This window comes from Chenopodium album, chromosome 26 (genome assembly GCF_948465745.1).
Source record: "Chenopodium album chromosome 26, dcCheAlbu1.1, whole genome shotgun sequence".
NCBI lineage: Eukaryota > Viridiplantae > Streptophyta > Magnoliopsida > Caryophyllales > Amaranthaceae > Chenopodium > Chenopodium album.
This window is the reverse complement of record NC_137859.1, coordinates 19,205,038-19,220,349: the sequence shown is the minus strand read 5'-3', so window position 1 is coordinate 19,220,349 and position 15,312 is coordinate 19,205,038. Positions and strand designations below refer to the sequence as shown.

At 37.6% G+C, this 15,312-nt stretch overlaps 2 pseudogenes; both read left to right on the top strand.

Moving 5' to 3' along the window:
• The window catches only part of LOC145616920 (uncharacterized), a 192,428-nt pseudogene that overhangs the window by 86,750 nt on the left and 90,366 nt on the right, over nt 1-15,312 (top strand).
• On the top strand, nt 8,707-12,047 carry LOC145617717 (putative alpha,alpha-trehalose-phosphate synthase [UDP-forming] 9; annotated as a pseudogene).

The window sequence follows — 15,312 nt, the reverse complement described above, 5'->3', positions numbered from 1 at the left end:
ATTTTGTTAATTCTTGTTCTCTATAGTTGATAGTAGATTTGATGATGTTTCTTGAGTAGTTTACTTGCTAGGGTTTGGGTAAACAAGTGTGATTGATGGATTGAGATTGATTTGGGAATTTGAGTATTTCTTGTGTTGTGATTAAATTGATTCATAGAGGTTTGCATGTTGCATAAGTTTGATTGGAGTAGCTAACCATGATTGCTAGCATTGATTGCATGATTGAATGGATTGACATGACCACTTGATATCGATTTGATCATAATTAGTTGAGTATTTGATTATGTTTCTTCATATTGTTTAGCACTAGAGAAATCTATGTTAGAGAGTGTGAGGATGATTAGTTGAATGCCCCTAATTGCTCCCTATTTGTCTTTTTTTTTCTCAAAGGTTTGACCACATCCCCTATTTCCCTATTTTTCTCCCTTCCTTTGTTGATAAGCCTATTGGGGACCCTTTTGTCTATGAGGATTTGCTTGCGGCTCATTTGTCTCAAATTGAGGAAGAGGGTGATGTTGCCACCCAAAAATATTTTAGTGAGGAGGATTTGCCTTTTTCTTTTTCTTTTCCCCCTTCTTCTTCTTATTTTCTTGTTTTTCCTATTGATCCTTCTTCTTCTTTCTTTTGGCACCTCCCTTCTCACTTGCGTGCAATGATCTTGTTGCACGTTTTTCTTCCGTCATTTGCCTACATTCTATCTTATGAAATGTGTAGTAGTGCATTTGACAAGCTCTTGCGATCGTTGCAATATTATTTTACTAGAGCGGTCAAGCTTGGACCTTAAGCAAGCCTTTCTCGGGAAGTAACCCGTGTTTTAGATTAGATTTTCCTTTTCTTTTTAGAATAGATTTTTCTCTCATGGAAATTTTTGTGTGCCTTTTGCTAGGTACATGACTTGATATACTTTGGTGCTTCGATTTGGATCAAGAATCAAGGAAGGTTGACTCCTATCTTTGCGAGCATATGGAGACAAGGTTTAATTCTTGAAAAATTAGCTTTGAAAGGTTTAAATTGGGTCATTTGCGGGTATTTACACCCACCTAATATCCGGTAATATCTTTCCTTGCTCTTTATCTAGTGGATGATGACTTGTTGGACATATGTTGGTTTGTTGGATTAATCTCCTTGTTTTCCCCTCCCATGGATTATATGATTTATGTTTGAGTGTATTGTCTCATTCAAGCTTGGGGGAGGGTATTCTTTCATGTTTGGTGGAATGTTGATTCTTATGTGTTATGCACCTTTGTATATACTTTTCCATGTTTCTTATATTTTGAAAAACTCCAAAAAGATTTTTGTTTCTATCAAGGCAAATTTGCAATGTGTTTTGTTTTGTTCTTGTTTTGGACATAATAACATTTGGACTTGTATAATTGAATGCTTTTCTTCCTAAATGGTAATGGTGTGCACGGTTTGAGAGTACGCTTGGTTGATTCTAGGATAAAGCATGCTAAGGTAGTTGGTTAGAACTAGTGGGAACATGAAACCGGATTCTACTTGATTGTGGCATGTTTGGTAGTTGCTTCCTATAGTCGATTTGACACCAATAGTGAGTTTTTGCTACAACCATGTTAGTTCTATGTTTTTCAAGCCTTCTACCTTACTTGTATGAGCGGCATGGATCCTTGACTTCTTGCAAACCTAATCTTGAAACTTGACTCATAGATCTTGAATCCGAGACCGAACCATTTAGGAAGGACAAAGGCAACTTTTTCGGGGTGGTATTTTTCTATTTTTAGGATAGTTTGTTTCATTCTTTATTTTTGGGTTTACATTTGCCTCCTTGCAACCATTTGAGCCTTATCCCTTCTTTTCAAGCCACATCTTTAGATCTTTGGCCTTTTGTTTCATTTTCTTTCTATTCTTGGTTTTTGTGAAGCAATTGATCATCTTGATGAAGTTTGTGGTGGAGAAGTTGGAATGGTTGGTTTTTATGATAGCAAGATTGTGTTATGATTTCCTTGTGAATAATGGCAAATGAGTATGAGTAAAAGCCGTCCTACATTATAAAAGGCATGGACAAATAAGTGCAAAATTGAAAAAGCCGTCCAAAGTAGAACGAGGCGAGGACAAAGCACTAAAAAAAAGAAAAAAAAAAGTCAAAAATGAAAAAATTCAAAAAAAAAATATTTTGATGTGAGTTTTCTCCCTTTTTGAGCATTGAGGACAATGCTCCATTTAAGCTTGGGGGAAGCGTTCTCACGCTTTTTGTGTATATGTTTGTGATTTATAGCTTTGAATAAGCTTGGGGGTGTTAGTTTGTTTTTGTTTGGTGACTACTTGATTGTGATTCTAAGAATTGGCCGTTCTTTGCTTCACTTTTAGGAAAACCACCAAATTTTAAATTTTTAGCCTACCTTCACCCTTATTGCCTTACGTTACAATCTTGGGGAAAGACCTTTTGACCTAAATGGTTGAGTCATTCATCGGTGGAGAGGAATGTGAGTTTTAGAAATAGGGAGAGGGGATGCAAAAGTCAAGATGTCGAGTAGCCTAAAAATTCTCTTTTTCCGGTTCCTTCGTGGAATCATTGGGATGCTCATTAGAGGTCAATTTGAAGCTATTAGGAAGGACGCGGTAAGATCGTTTGGGATGAAAGTGGATTGTGAAAGCTAGTTCCTATGCTTAGCATATTTATGTTTCATTCAACCTTGGGTATCTTGGAACGTGCACTCCCTTACTTGTTTAGAAAGATTTGCATTCACTTGTGCTTGTACATTTGTAAAAGTCCTTCCATGAACATTTGTTTGCTTTTCTTGTATTTTGTTTTCTTTTTCATGCTTTGCCTTGTTTGTATTATTATGAGAGTTATGGGTAAACTCTTAGGATACCCTTACGAGAGCATCACTCGTCCTCTAGGGCGATCTAGGGGTTTAAATGGCTTGTCTTTAGTTGCTAAAATTGACCGTGATTCCTACGAAAGTGAGTTAGTGTATATTCTCGTCTTCTCTAGTTTTTTCTTGTTTCTTTCCTTGCTTGAATAATTTCATCATTTTTCCTTGGGTTGGATTTTATTTTGCTCGAGGACGAGCAAAAGTTTAGCTTGGGGGAATTTGATGAGCGTCATTTATGGCGCTCAAAAGAATAAGATTTTGGTTCTTTTTCTCTATTTTCTTTCTTTATTTTCCTTTATTTTTCTTAGTTTTATTTGGTTTTCCATTTTAATAACTCATTTTGAGTTTTGTATAGTTTTTATGTATTTTTCGTTATTTTAGTCTTTAATTCATAGATTTAGTTTTATTTCTTTTATTTCTATTTTGTTTATTTTTATTTTATTTATTTTACTTTATTTGTCTTCTTTTTCTCTCTCATGTTTGGTTGTTCGTGTAGGTGATTGCTCGGGACAAGACACGAGTTACATTGTCATATTCGGAATTCCGATATTCAAGCTTGATGTTTCGAGGTCTTAAGTTCAAAGTCAATTAAGTGTTGCAACGATCACAAGCTAACATGTCTTATCCCCTTGCTACACTCTTAACCTTCACCCCACCATCTCCTAATCCTCCACCACACTTATTTGCTCATCACTCCCCTGCTTCCCCAGTTCATCCACAACAATTACTCACCTTCCTCTGCTTCCATTCGACTAACAGCAACCAAACAACAACAATTCTCCACCGCCCTGAATCACCGCAACCAACACCATCCTCCTCCAATCATCACACGCAATTTCCACCAGCAGCAGCCCCTCGTAACCCCGCAACATCACGCAACAACACCACCAACAACCGCACCAGCCACCTTCGCACCTCCCCACAACGCACACTCCACCACCACACAAATCAACCAGATGTTGCCCCCTCACCTGCCACGCAACAGCAGCCACCAAATAACCACCTCACGCAGCCCCTGCTGCCCTTTTATTTCCGCCATCATGACAGCCAAAATCCACCACGCAAACACCAACAACAACCCCAATAATCACTCTAATTCCACCACCAATCGCAGCCACCAAACAATTCCCGCAAACCACCTCACAACAACAATCGCAGCAACACATTCAGCCACCACTCTCGCAACCTCCTTCATTTCCCACAATTCAATTGAAATTCCCCGAGGATGCGGGTGTGAGAGTAGCGGACGCGGGCTCGATGTCACAAATCAGGCAGGAAGTAGCCGCGGTTGTCCCGAGGTCTTCCCGCGGACGCGGTGGCTATGGAGAAGGCGCGGCTTAGACCACCGCGGGCGCGGCTTTGTGGGTTCAATTTGAACCGTATCTCAAGCTCCTCACGTGACTATAATGAAAATCCAACGGCCTTGATTGATGCTTGATGATAGATGATGAAGATGAGTGGCGGTGATTGAAGTTGATGATGATTGATGGACGGTGATGGTGGTGATGACCTTCAATGGAGGATGAGCAGCGAATTATCAAAGCTGACTTCTTTTATTTCTTTTTTGTTTTCTTTTTCTTTTATCTTTTGTTATTTATATTTTTCCTTTTTCTTTTATTTGTATTTTTCTTTTCTTTTCTTATTTTTCTTTTCTTATTTTTATTTTCCTTTTCTTAGTTTATTTATTTTATTTTCCTTCTTTTATTATTTTTCTAAGCTTAGTTTAAATACCCATTTTTGGGGATTTTTAGATCCAACTTTTATTCTATTTTTGAATTAGCTTAGTTTTCTCTCTCTTAGGTTGAGAGCTTCTCTCTCTAGATTAGGCTATTTTAGGAGTAGTTTTAGAGAGAGAAAGTGAGAGATTTCAATGGTGATTGAGAAATTGAAGATGCAAGTGTGACAATTGTGTTTGAGATTTTCTCTATTATCAATGAGCATTTCTAAACTCTATCTCATTTAATTGCTTTGTTTAATTTGATGTTTGTTTGGTTTGATTTTGATATTTGATGTTTGATTAGAGTATTTGTTCTTGATATTTTTGTTGATTCTTGTTCTCTATAGTTGATAGTAGATTTGATCATGTTTCTTGAGTAGTTTACTTGGTAGGGTTTGGGTAAACATGTGTGATTGATAGATTGAGATTGATTTGGGAATTTGAGTATTTCTTGTGTTGTGATTAAATTGATTCATAGAGGTTTGCATGTTGCATAAGTTTGATTGGAGTAGCTAACCATGATTGCTAGCATTGATTGCATGATTGAATTGATTGACATGACCACTTGATATCGATTTGATCATAATTAGTTGAGTATTTGATTATGTTTCTTCATATTGTTTAGCACTAGAGAAATCTATGTTAGAGAGTGTGAGGATGATTAGTTGAATGCCCCTAATTGCTCCTACTATTTGTCTTTGCATTGCTTAGATTGCTTAACTCCCTAATTAGCTTGGTTATCATGAATGCATGTTGATCCCCATTCCCTAGTGTTTCATTTGTTTGATTCTTGATTTAGAAAGTAGAATAGCGTTAATTTTCACCTTGGACTTCGACCTAGCTTAGGCGTTAATTAGAATTACTTGAACATAACCGTTCCTAGTGGTTCGACCCTTGACTTACCTCTATACTTGTATTTAGGTAGTTGAGTGATTATAAATTTGTTTGACCGTAGGGAGGATTATTTCAACGACCTAGTTTTCCCCACGTCAGGAATTAACTTACAATGACCCTGCCATACATGAGCACCTTCAAATCATATTAATATTTCCACTTCATTTGGGCAAAAAATTGTTGATTTTACAAAAGCACTACTTCATATGGAATACCATGTCATGACTGCCTAATCAATCTATTAAACAAAAGACACCTAACCATTACAAAACATACAAAAAGCCTAGTTTTAGTGTAAATGGTTATGTGTGGCAGTCTTTGATCTTGTGTATGTTGTCACTTGTGTCTTCCTTTGCAAAAAGTTGTTTGTTACTTACAAAAAGTTGTGTCTTCTCCCCACCTCTGTCTTCAACACCTACTTACTTGCATGATCATCAATTTGCATCTTCTTCCATCTCTTTATTTTGTGGTTGAGGGCCTGTTGTTGGGACAAAAAGTGTGCTGAGATACTCTACTATGTCAGCAACCAGTTTCTTGTCTACCTTCAAAATATCCTGCAAAGCCCCCTGCCTGTCTAGCCTAGCCTTTCCCATGTGTGGTGGATTAAAGTTGTTTCCACCTTGTTTTTCCAACACTTTAATCATACAAGACTGTAGTGTGATCCAAGTGTTTCTGTTTAGTGTTGGATCAAACATCTCAAATGCCTCAGCCACCTTCTCAATTAGCTCATCCAAGTTAGTTGGAAATGATTGGTACTGAATTGATTGTATAACCTTGAATAACCCAAGATCGATCTAGTACATTTACGTCAGGGGATTGAGTAGGTTGGAACACAAATTGAATGTTGAACCCATTAGCTTGAGTGGCAGCCAAAAACTCTTCATCTTTTGGAACTTGATGAGACCTAGGATTGTCCCATTGTATGATTATGTTTTTGGACAACTGTGGTGGCCATACTGCATGTATTGTTGGAATGATTTTGTCCAAAATCATTTCCCTAATTGCATCTTTGTTTACACTTTGAATGGCTTTGGTTTCAATTGTTCTTGCCTCTCTGTTCTTGCTTTTCTTTCTTTCCCTTTCATGCTTCACAAAGGGGAACAAACCATACTTCCCTGAGTGTAGCATAGTCCCATCTTGTGCATATAATGGTTTTCCAACCATACCCATGAACATTGCCTTCAATTTAAACCTTTTTTTACTGTTGTGCTCTGTAAGGAACCTCCTCATTTGGTGTGAGATAGAAAGTCCTTGTCTCTGGGTTCAAGTAGAACCATTTCTCATCAATATGGATGTAATGTTGCATATCCATGAATGAAGGGTCCCCCTAACTTGGAACTAGATGTATGTGATGTAGAACCCACTTGAGCCTTGCAATCTTGTGATTATCAGTTAGTGCAGGGTGGTTACTTGCTGAAACTGCCCTGAGTTTGCCTCTTTTCTTTAATATGTGAATAAGAACATGGCAGACATTCAGAGCTGCACCATAGCTTCTGTGTGTGGTTCTCTTGTACAGTGGCACTGACATAAGCCACTCATTAGAATATTCAGTAGGCTTTCTTCCTGTTTTGCCTAGCTTCTTGGTTCTGACATCCACTACTTCTCCCAGTTGCATGTGTTTTTTGATTACTTGAAGCCATCTGGTTGTAGTTGATTTGTGTACATGATGTTTCCTAGCCAAAGAGGAGAGCATTCCTCTTGGGAGTAGGGGTGAGCAAGCCGGGTACCCGGTCAAAATTTTAGGACCCGGACTTGGAATTGGTTGGAACCAGGTCCTAAAATTCGGAACCGAAATTGGAATTGGTTTAACCGGGTCCTAAATTTTAGGAATTGGAATTGGAACCACCGGGTACCGGTTCTGGTTCCGGGTACCCACTTATGTATGTAATTGTTAAAATATAATGCAAATAATAATTCTTATTTTAGTTAGTATCATTATTAGTGTTTAGTACTTATATTTATATATGCATTAAGCTATTTGTATTCATGTTAGGTATTAATAATACTTTTTTTATTGTACAAATTAGATACATTTAGTATATTTTTATTATTTAAAATTTATTTAGTTTAGGATATATTGGATAACCAGGTACCCAACCGGTTCCGGGTCCAAAAAGTTGAGAATTGGAATTGGAATTGGTTATAACCGGGTCCTTAATTTATTACCCGGAATTGGAACCACCGGGTCTAATCTCGGTTCCGGACCCGCCGGTTCCTAACCGGTTCCGGTTCCAATTCCTGGTACCCGGAATTTTTGCTCACCCCTACTTGGGAGTGAGCCACCTTCCATATTTAGTAGAATATCATCTACAATCTGTCTTTTCTGTTGAATGTTGAGTTCTCTACTTTGCCTCCCATTGTTTGCTGCATTGTTGTCTTACTCTTCCTCTGTATCTGAGTCCCCTGTCTGAGTGCCTTCACTGTGTTCCTGTTGAGATGAATGTTGTGAATCTGACCCTGACCCTGATTGTGAATGCATGGAATTTTCTTCCATCTCTGTCATATGCTCCATGAGCAATTAGTTGATAATAAATTCATCCTCGACTACTGCCATGAGTCCTTTTTTTTTTTTTTTTTTTTTTTTTTTTTTTTTTTTGCAGATTTGATGGTAGGTGATGAAGTGGAGGTGACTTGCCTTTTTTGAGAGCTTTCAATGGAGCCTAATTCTGTACAAATTCTCTAATGCTGCTACTACTAATTCAGCAATTAGGAATTAGGACTAATTCTAAGTGATGTTGATGATTTTTGTAATTTTCAAACTTTGGTCTTTTGGATTTCTGGTCTGTAATGTAACTGAAGAATTCGTATTCCCCCCCCCCCCAATTCCCCTTTGAAACGCTGTTGGTATTGTGGGTGTGGAATGAAACAGGTTGCTCCTTTTAAAGGGAGCTTATGGCTTAAATTACCGAGTAATAAATACAATATCCGGGTGCACTATACTATTTTCACAATTTCCCCAAAAAAAAAAAAAAAAAAAAAAAAAACATTTAACGAGTAATAATTAGTTAGTTTGTTCAGAAAAATAAATATTCACTTAGTTAACATTATTACAGGAGAATTATTTTTTTTTTTTTTTTTTTTATTTTTTTTTTACACGAACAGGAGAATTTCGTCATATATAAAGCCATATAAAGCCAAAAATCTCGCACAAATTAAGAGATTAAGAATTGAAGACTAAACCGTTTATAAACCCTAACACCTAAATTCCCAATTGGATTACAACCTGATTTCCAAATCGAATAATTCTACAAGTTTCTGATAATGGAGTTTCCAAAAGAGAAGATTTACACCTTTATTGTGCGAAATCGTTCAACATTTCAGCTGGCAGAAGAAAAACGAAAGGAGATTATGGAGAAGGGATACCGGGTAGAAGCGATTTTCATGGATCAAACCTCATATGAGGAACAATCTGATTTCAGCAGACACATCTTAAAAGATTTTGAAGATGTAGATTCGTTCAAAGCTATAATGTTCAAGAAGCATAATGATAAAAAGGGGAATGTTAAAGAAGGTATTGCTGATGAGAAGACCCCTGATGATAAGGCCGCTGATAAGAAGAGTTTTGACGAAACTTGTAACCAGGAGAAGGAAAATGTATACAAGGGCTGGGAATATCCTACCTTTCATCAACTCATGAGCTGGGGAACCTGGATTGCTTTGACTGTTTTCACTATATGGAGGCTTAATCCGAAATCTGCAACCGTGAATTCATGTGTGGAGGGTGCAAGTACCTCCACACAATTTGGTGACGGATAATGGGGATTTTTTTTTTTTTTTTTTTTTTTTTGGTGAATTCTTGGATGGTGGTTGGATATGGGAGGGTCTTTTTTTTCAATTGGGGTTTGGATTATGATTTTTTTTTTTTTTTTTTTTTTTTTTTTTTTTTTTTTTTGGTGGATTTTTGGATGGTGGTTGGATATGGGAGGGTCTGTTTTTTAATTGATGGGGTTTGGGTTATGATTTTTTTTTTTTTTTTTTTTTTTTTTTTTTTTGGGTGGATTCTTGGATGGTGGTTGGATATGGGAGGGTCTTTTTTTCAATTCTTGGGATGGGGTTTGGATAATTGGGTATTGTCAGTGATCGTAGAATTGGGTAGGTTGATTGAAGATTGTGGTTGGGAGTGGGCCTCAAGGGAGGATTGTTGCTGAAAATGTGGAGGCCGCTGCGGCTTTGGATGGCTGAGAAGGTTGTTTCGAAGGAGGCTCTGGTTTGCACTGTTCAAAGGGATTTGGAAGGAACGCTGTGATATTAAGAGGTAATCCCATGAATTTCTCTTCTGTGTGTTCTTTAATTGGCATGTATAAGTTGCACAGTAATGAAATGAAATGAATTGATTAGAGGAATAATGTGTTGTGATCAGGTGGTGTTGTGTTTAGTTGGAAGATGATTAACTTACTGAATCCCAGTACCGGAAATATTCTGTCTGTCTGTGACCCTCACAATTTCACTCTTCAGAAGTGTCTTGCTGTTATCCCTACTATTGTTTTCATCCATGACACTGTTTCGACCCTAGAGAAGGTTGCATACTATGCGATATCTGACTGTTGCTTGTTGAATGTGGTGAGGGATGGGACGAATCTTGTGCATTACAAATACACTGTTTATCGCCAAGGTAGTCTTGCATTAGATGCTGCTTTAGGGGTTGACTCTTCTGTGCTCAAGGAGAGTGTCATTATTGTCTTAGAGTTTGTTGGATGCTTGCCATCTCTTAGTCGAGCAATAAGGGTCAATCCATGGAATGTGGAGGAAGTAGCTGAGGCAATGCTTCTGGCAATTAGTTTGACAGAGAAGGAGAAACAGCTGAGGCACGAAAATCATTTCAAGTATATTAGTTCTCATGATATTGCTTATTGGGCTAAGAGTTTCGACCAAGATCTTATGAGAGCTTGTGCCCTTTTCCATGAGGTGTTGGGATGTTGCCACTCATGTTGGCTTTGGTTTGAATTTCAGGCTTATTTCCCTGCCTCCTGACTTTAGGAAGCTCACAGTTAATCACATTAGAGCTACATATGCAAATTTAAACAGTAGGCTGATCTTGCTGGACTATGATGGAACTATGATTCCACAGACATATGTTATTATGAAACCTACTACTGAAGTTCTGTCCCTCCTGAATAGTGTGTGCAATGATCCGAAAAATGCCGTCTTAATTGTAAGTGAAAGAAGCAGAGGGACTCTCAGCAAGTGGTTTTCTGCCTGTGAAAAGCTTGGGATTTCAGCAGAGCATGGATATTTTACCAGGTAAATTACATATAGAAACTATTTCTTATTCACATTGTTGCTGTTTTGTATGTGATTTAATTGATTTTGGAAGGCAATCACTCTTTCTGTGTGTAGGTGGAGTCAGCACTCAGAATGGGAGTCAAGTATGGAACAAATTTTGTGTGGAAGAAAGTTGTAGGACCAATAATGGAGCTTAATGCAGAAGCAACTGATGGTTCTTCCATAAGAGTATAAGGAAAGCACATTGGTGTGGCATTACCTGGTTTCTCACCATGATTTTGGGGAATGTCAGTCCAAGATATTGCTTGATCATTTGGAAAATGTGCTGGCCAGTCGTTGTAAAACATGGCAAGCATATAGTCGTAGTGAAACCACAGGTAACATACTTAAATATATGTGCTGTTCATTTGGCTAGTACTAATAATTATCTAGAAGCATTTGCCTTGGTGTATGAATTTATGAGCAAATGGGAATATCTGGATGTGACCAAACATTTGCTGTCATGATTGATTTATTAAAGCTACTGTATATAATTATCTCAAATTTATTTATTTTTTTTCATAAATTATTCCATGTAGTTCCTTGGTCAACTCTTAGTGTGACAGAATTTGGTCAAAATGACAAGTGTACTCTTTCAGCTTTGCTCTAAGTTTAGTTTTGTATACTCCCTCCGTCCCAAAAAGAACGACCCATTTGGATTGATTACGCAGGTATTAAGGAAGTTAAGTAAAAAGAAGTAAAAGTATATTGGAAAGATAAATTTACACGGGGTTTGTAAAATAATAGAGAGAGAAAGTAATAAAATAACAAGGAAAATCAAATTTTTATATGGGGAAGCTAATTTTGCACAAATATTGTAGCAAATTAGTGGGTGTTTTAATGCAAATGGGTCATTCTTTTTGGGACAAAGTTTTGGCCAAATGGGTCGTTCTTTTTGGGACGGAGGGAGTATAATATAATATATTATCATTGTCAAGGTTTTCATTGCTCTAAATGTGTTGTGCATTAGCAAATGTGATATGGTGTGTTTGCAAATTTGAATACTCTGTTGTTTACTCTGAATTTGATTGAATGTTTTTGAATTTTACTGGAAGGGTGTGAGCTAAGGTGTCGTGGTGGAAAAGCTCATTACAACTATGAATGATATGGGTAAACCGACAGATTTTGTCCTGTGCATAGGAGATGACCGTTCTGACGAAGATATGTTTGAGGGTATCAGTCATGCAGCCACAAACTCATCATTACCATCAATCCCTGAAGTGTATGCCTGCACAGTTGGTCAGAAACCAAGCATGGCAAAACACTACCTCGATGATAGTTCTGAAGTCATCACCTTGATTGAGGGCCTTGCTGGTGCATCTGCAGTGCAACAACCATAGGCTGCTGATGCATCTAAAGTGCAGCAACCAGAGCTGACTGATGCAACTGCAGTGCAGCAACCAGAGCCTGCTGATGCATCCGCAGTGCAGCAACCAGAGCCTGCTGATGCATCCACAGTGCAGCAACCAAAGTCTTCTGATGCTCACCATTGTTACTGATGATAGCAAAGTTCTAGATTAGAATTTACAGACAGATTAAGAGAAAGGGTAGGGGCAGAAAAGAATTCTGTACACAAAGTATATGATTTTTGTTCAAGTATATAGGATACATGTTTTAGGAGATACAAGTGCATAGGTTCCGTTTTGCAGAATAGCTGATACCATCTTCGTAGGCATAAGACAGTATTACAAACTATCAATTCCTTTTAATTGTAGTTGTTTCGCTATAATGTCTAGCTGCTTGCATTTTCTATGCTTGCAACTTGGGGTTCGGTGTTTCGATTTTGTAACAGCTTATTTGTTCAACTATTTTTTCAAGCTATCAATTCTTTAAAGTTGTTCACTTGAATTTGGTGTGAAATTCTTCAGTTTCTGTGTTTTTAACACCATCTGTAGTCAGTGATGAGCTCATTCAGCTTTACTTGTCCCTAGATTGGATTAGTGAAGTACTAGAAGAAAAAATTTAGATTTAGTTATAAACTTTCTTTCCAAAAAAAAATAAAAAAAAAATAAAAAAAAATAAAAAAAAAGAATTTAGTTACTACGTATAAACTTCTAATGCTCTTTTTTTGAAACAAACCCCCAAAGGGCTAAATTTAATTACTCAAATCAGCCAAAGCAAGAGCTACAAACCGAGCAGGGATTTCATCTTGCCACATACGATCTCCACATTCCCAAGGTTGAGAATTGGCAATAGCATCAGCTAACTTATATCCCCCTCTTTTAACAAAAGACCACTTACTCAAAATCAAAACAACTACTAAGATCAACAATATCCTCAAGAATTAAAAACAACTCACTAGCACCCTGTGACTTATCTCGAAGCGCTTGAATAACAGGAAGGCAATCACTCTCCAAGGTAACTCTTCGCAGCCCCAAGTCTCTAGCCAACTCTAACCCCTAAACAACAGCTTTAGCTTTAGCCACACTCGGCTCCCAACAGTCATGTGATTGAGCAACCTTGCAAGCTTTGACTCTACCCTCATCGTCCCACACTGCTGCCCCAAGACCAGCTCCAAGTTTGCCAACTCTCCCCGCATCTACATTGACCATACAGAAGCCCCTAGGAGGAGCAGACCATACGGTCTGATGAGTACTCCCAGCAGCAGATCCACCGCTCGAAACCTTCGAATTCTCAGCTCTGACTTCCTCACAAGTCTTTGAGGCATAGCTCACCACTTGAACTGGATCCTTATGCTCATTATCCACCATCAGGGAGTTGCGCGCTCCCCAAATGGCCCAGCAAATTGTGACCACAGGAGCTACATCATCAGACTCCAACTCGGCAAAACAGCTTTTTTTTTTGTTCTTTTTTTATTTTATTTTTTTATTTTATTTATTTTTATTTTTATTATTTATTATTTTTATACTAAACTTACTAGTTTAGTCCCCGTGCATTGCCCGGATTAAGTATCTATTATTTGTTTAAATAATTGTCCAATTTAATATTCAAAAAAAGTGTAATCATAATCTCATTAATTAATTTTGAAAGAAGTATTGTATTTATTTAGTTTGGAATAGTCCTCAAAAAAAAAAAAAAAAAAAAAAAAAGAGGAATATATGAGATGAAAAAAAACGGAAAAATTGATGGGAATAATCCAACCTTTGGTACGTTGAATTTTAACAATCCCACCTTTGGGTTTTTTTTTTGAATCCCCCCGATCTTTTTTAACACTCTCATTTTACTTGAAACCGGCTTGCAAGGCAAACTATTTTTACGTGGACTTGGGTACTCTAATTCCCTCTAATTTCCCTCATCAAAGATGACAGGTCATCTCTCTTTCCCTCCCAACTACCCTCTTTGATGATTGAAAGTGAAAGAACTCCTCCTCCATTACTAACTTCAACAGAGCTCTTTCGTCAACCATAATTGCCTTCAACCACTTGCGTACAGTGCAGTGAAGGCTAAAGCTTCCATTTTTGGGCGAAATTTGGACTGCGCAGAACTCCATTTTAGGTAAGTTTTCGAACCCTTAAATTTCGTGTGAAATTTTGCGGTTAAAATGTGCCTTAACTTAATGGTGTTTTGATCTAATCCTAGCTAGTCATCATCCGAAGTTGAGGCCAACCATAAACAATTAAACTCGAAATTGTTGTATTTGCGTGTTGGATTTGAATTTGGATCTTACTTTTGAGTTAGAATTGTAAGTTGTTTGTTTTATTTTGCCAAAATTGATGTTGATTATCTGTCAATTTAGTTTGAACCCTAAATGCTAGGTTTTTGTTGTGTTGTTTTTGTTATTGATTGTTGACTATGTTGTAGTTCCTTTTATTTTAGGTATGGGTAAAAGAAGCTTGAAAATGTGGCATGGAGGGGTGTTTAGGATTCTTGCAAATGGTACCTTGTGTTATATGAATGGGGAAGGGAGAACTTTTAATGTGGATCCTGATGAATGTGCTCCTTTTATCTTATGGAGTTAGTTATGAAGTGTGCTAGATATGAAAATAGAATTCAGGGATTTTTATACTTAGTTGAGGGAAATGAAAAAGGTGGCAGAGAAGTGCAGGGGATTGGAGGTTTATGCTTTGCATGATGAGAATGACCCACTACCCTTCCCCCTAGAGTTACAGACTTTAGCAAAACAAAACCAACCCAAAATTGTGAGGTCTAAAACTGTGACACCCAAAAAACTTGAAGTGAGGAGGGGACCACCAGTGAGATCTAGTCCAAGAAAGCAAAGTCAGCCATTGACTATTGTTGAACCTTCCCAAAAAGCCCCTGACAGCTCACTAAAGCCAAAAAAAGATGCTCCCACAGAATTTATTCCAAATCCACCATCCATTTCCTTATCCAACCAAAGTACATTTAAAGTAAAATATGTTATAAACCTAGTATCACATCTGAAATAGGGCAACCACCCACTCTTTCTGAAATTATAGCAGCCTCCAAAAACACAAACACAGACCCTATTGACAATTATGAGTGGGAAGATTCAAGGCCTGACAACCCTATCCCCATTAATGACTTGATACTAAATTACTCCAGTGAGAGTGACAAAGATGACCCTAGTTACAACCCAGTAGTTGATAAGGGCAAAGGAGTGGTGAGTGAGCCTTTCTTTGGAGATGTTTACATAGATGAGGATGAGGAGGAGGGTGGTGAGGA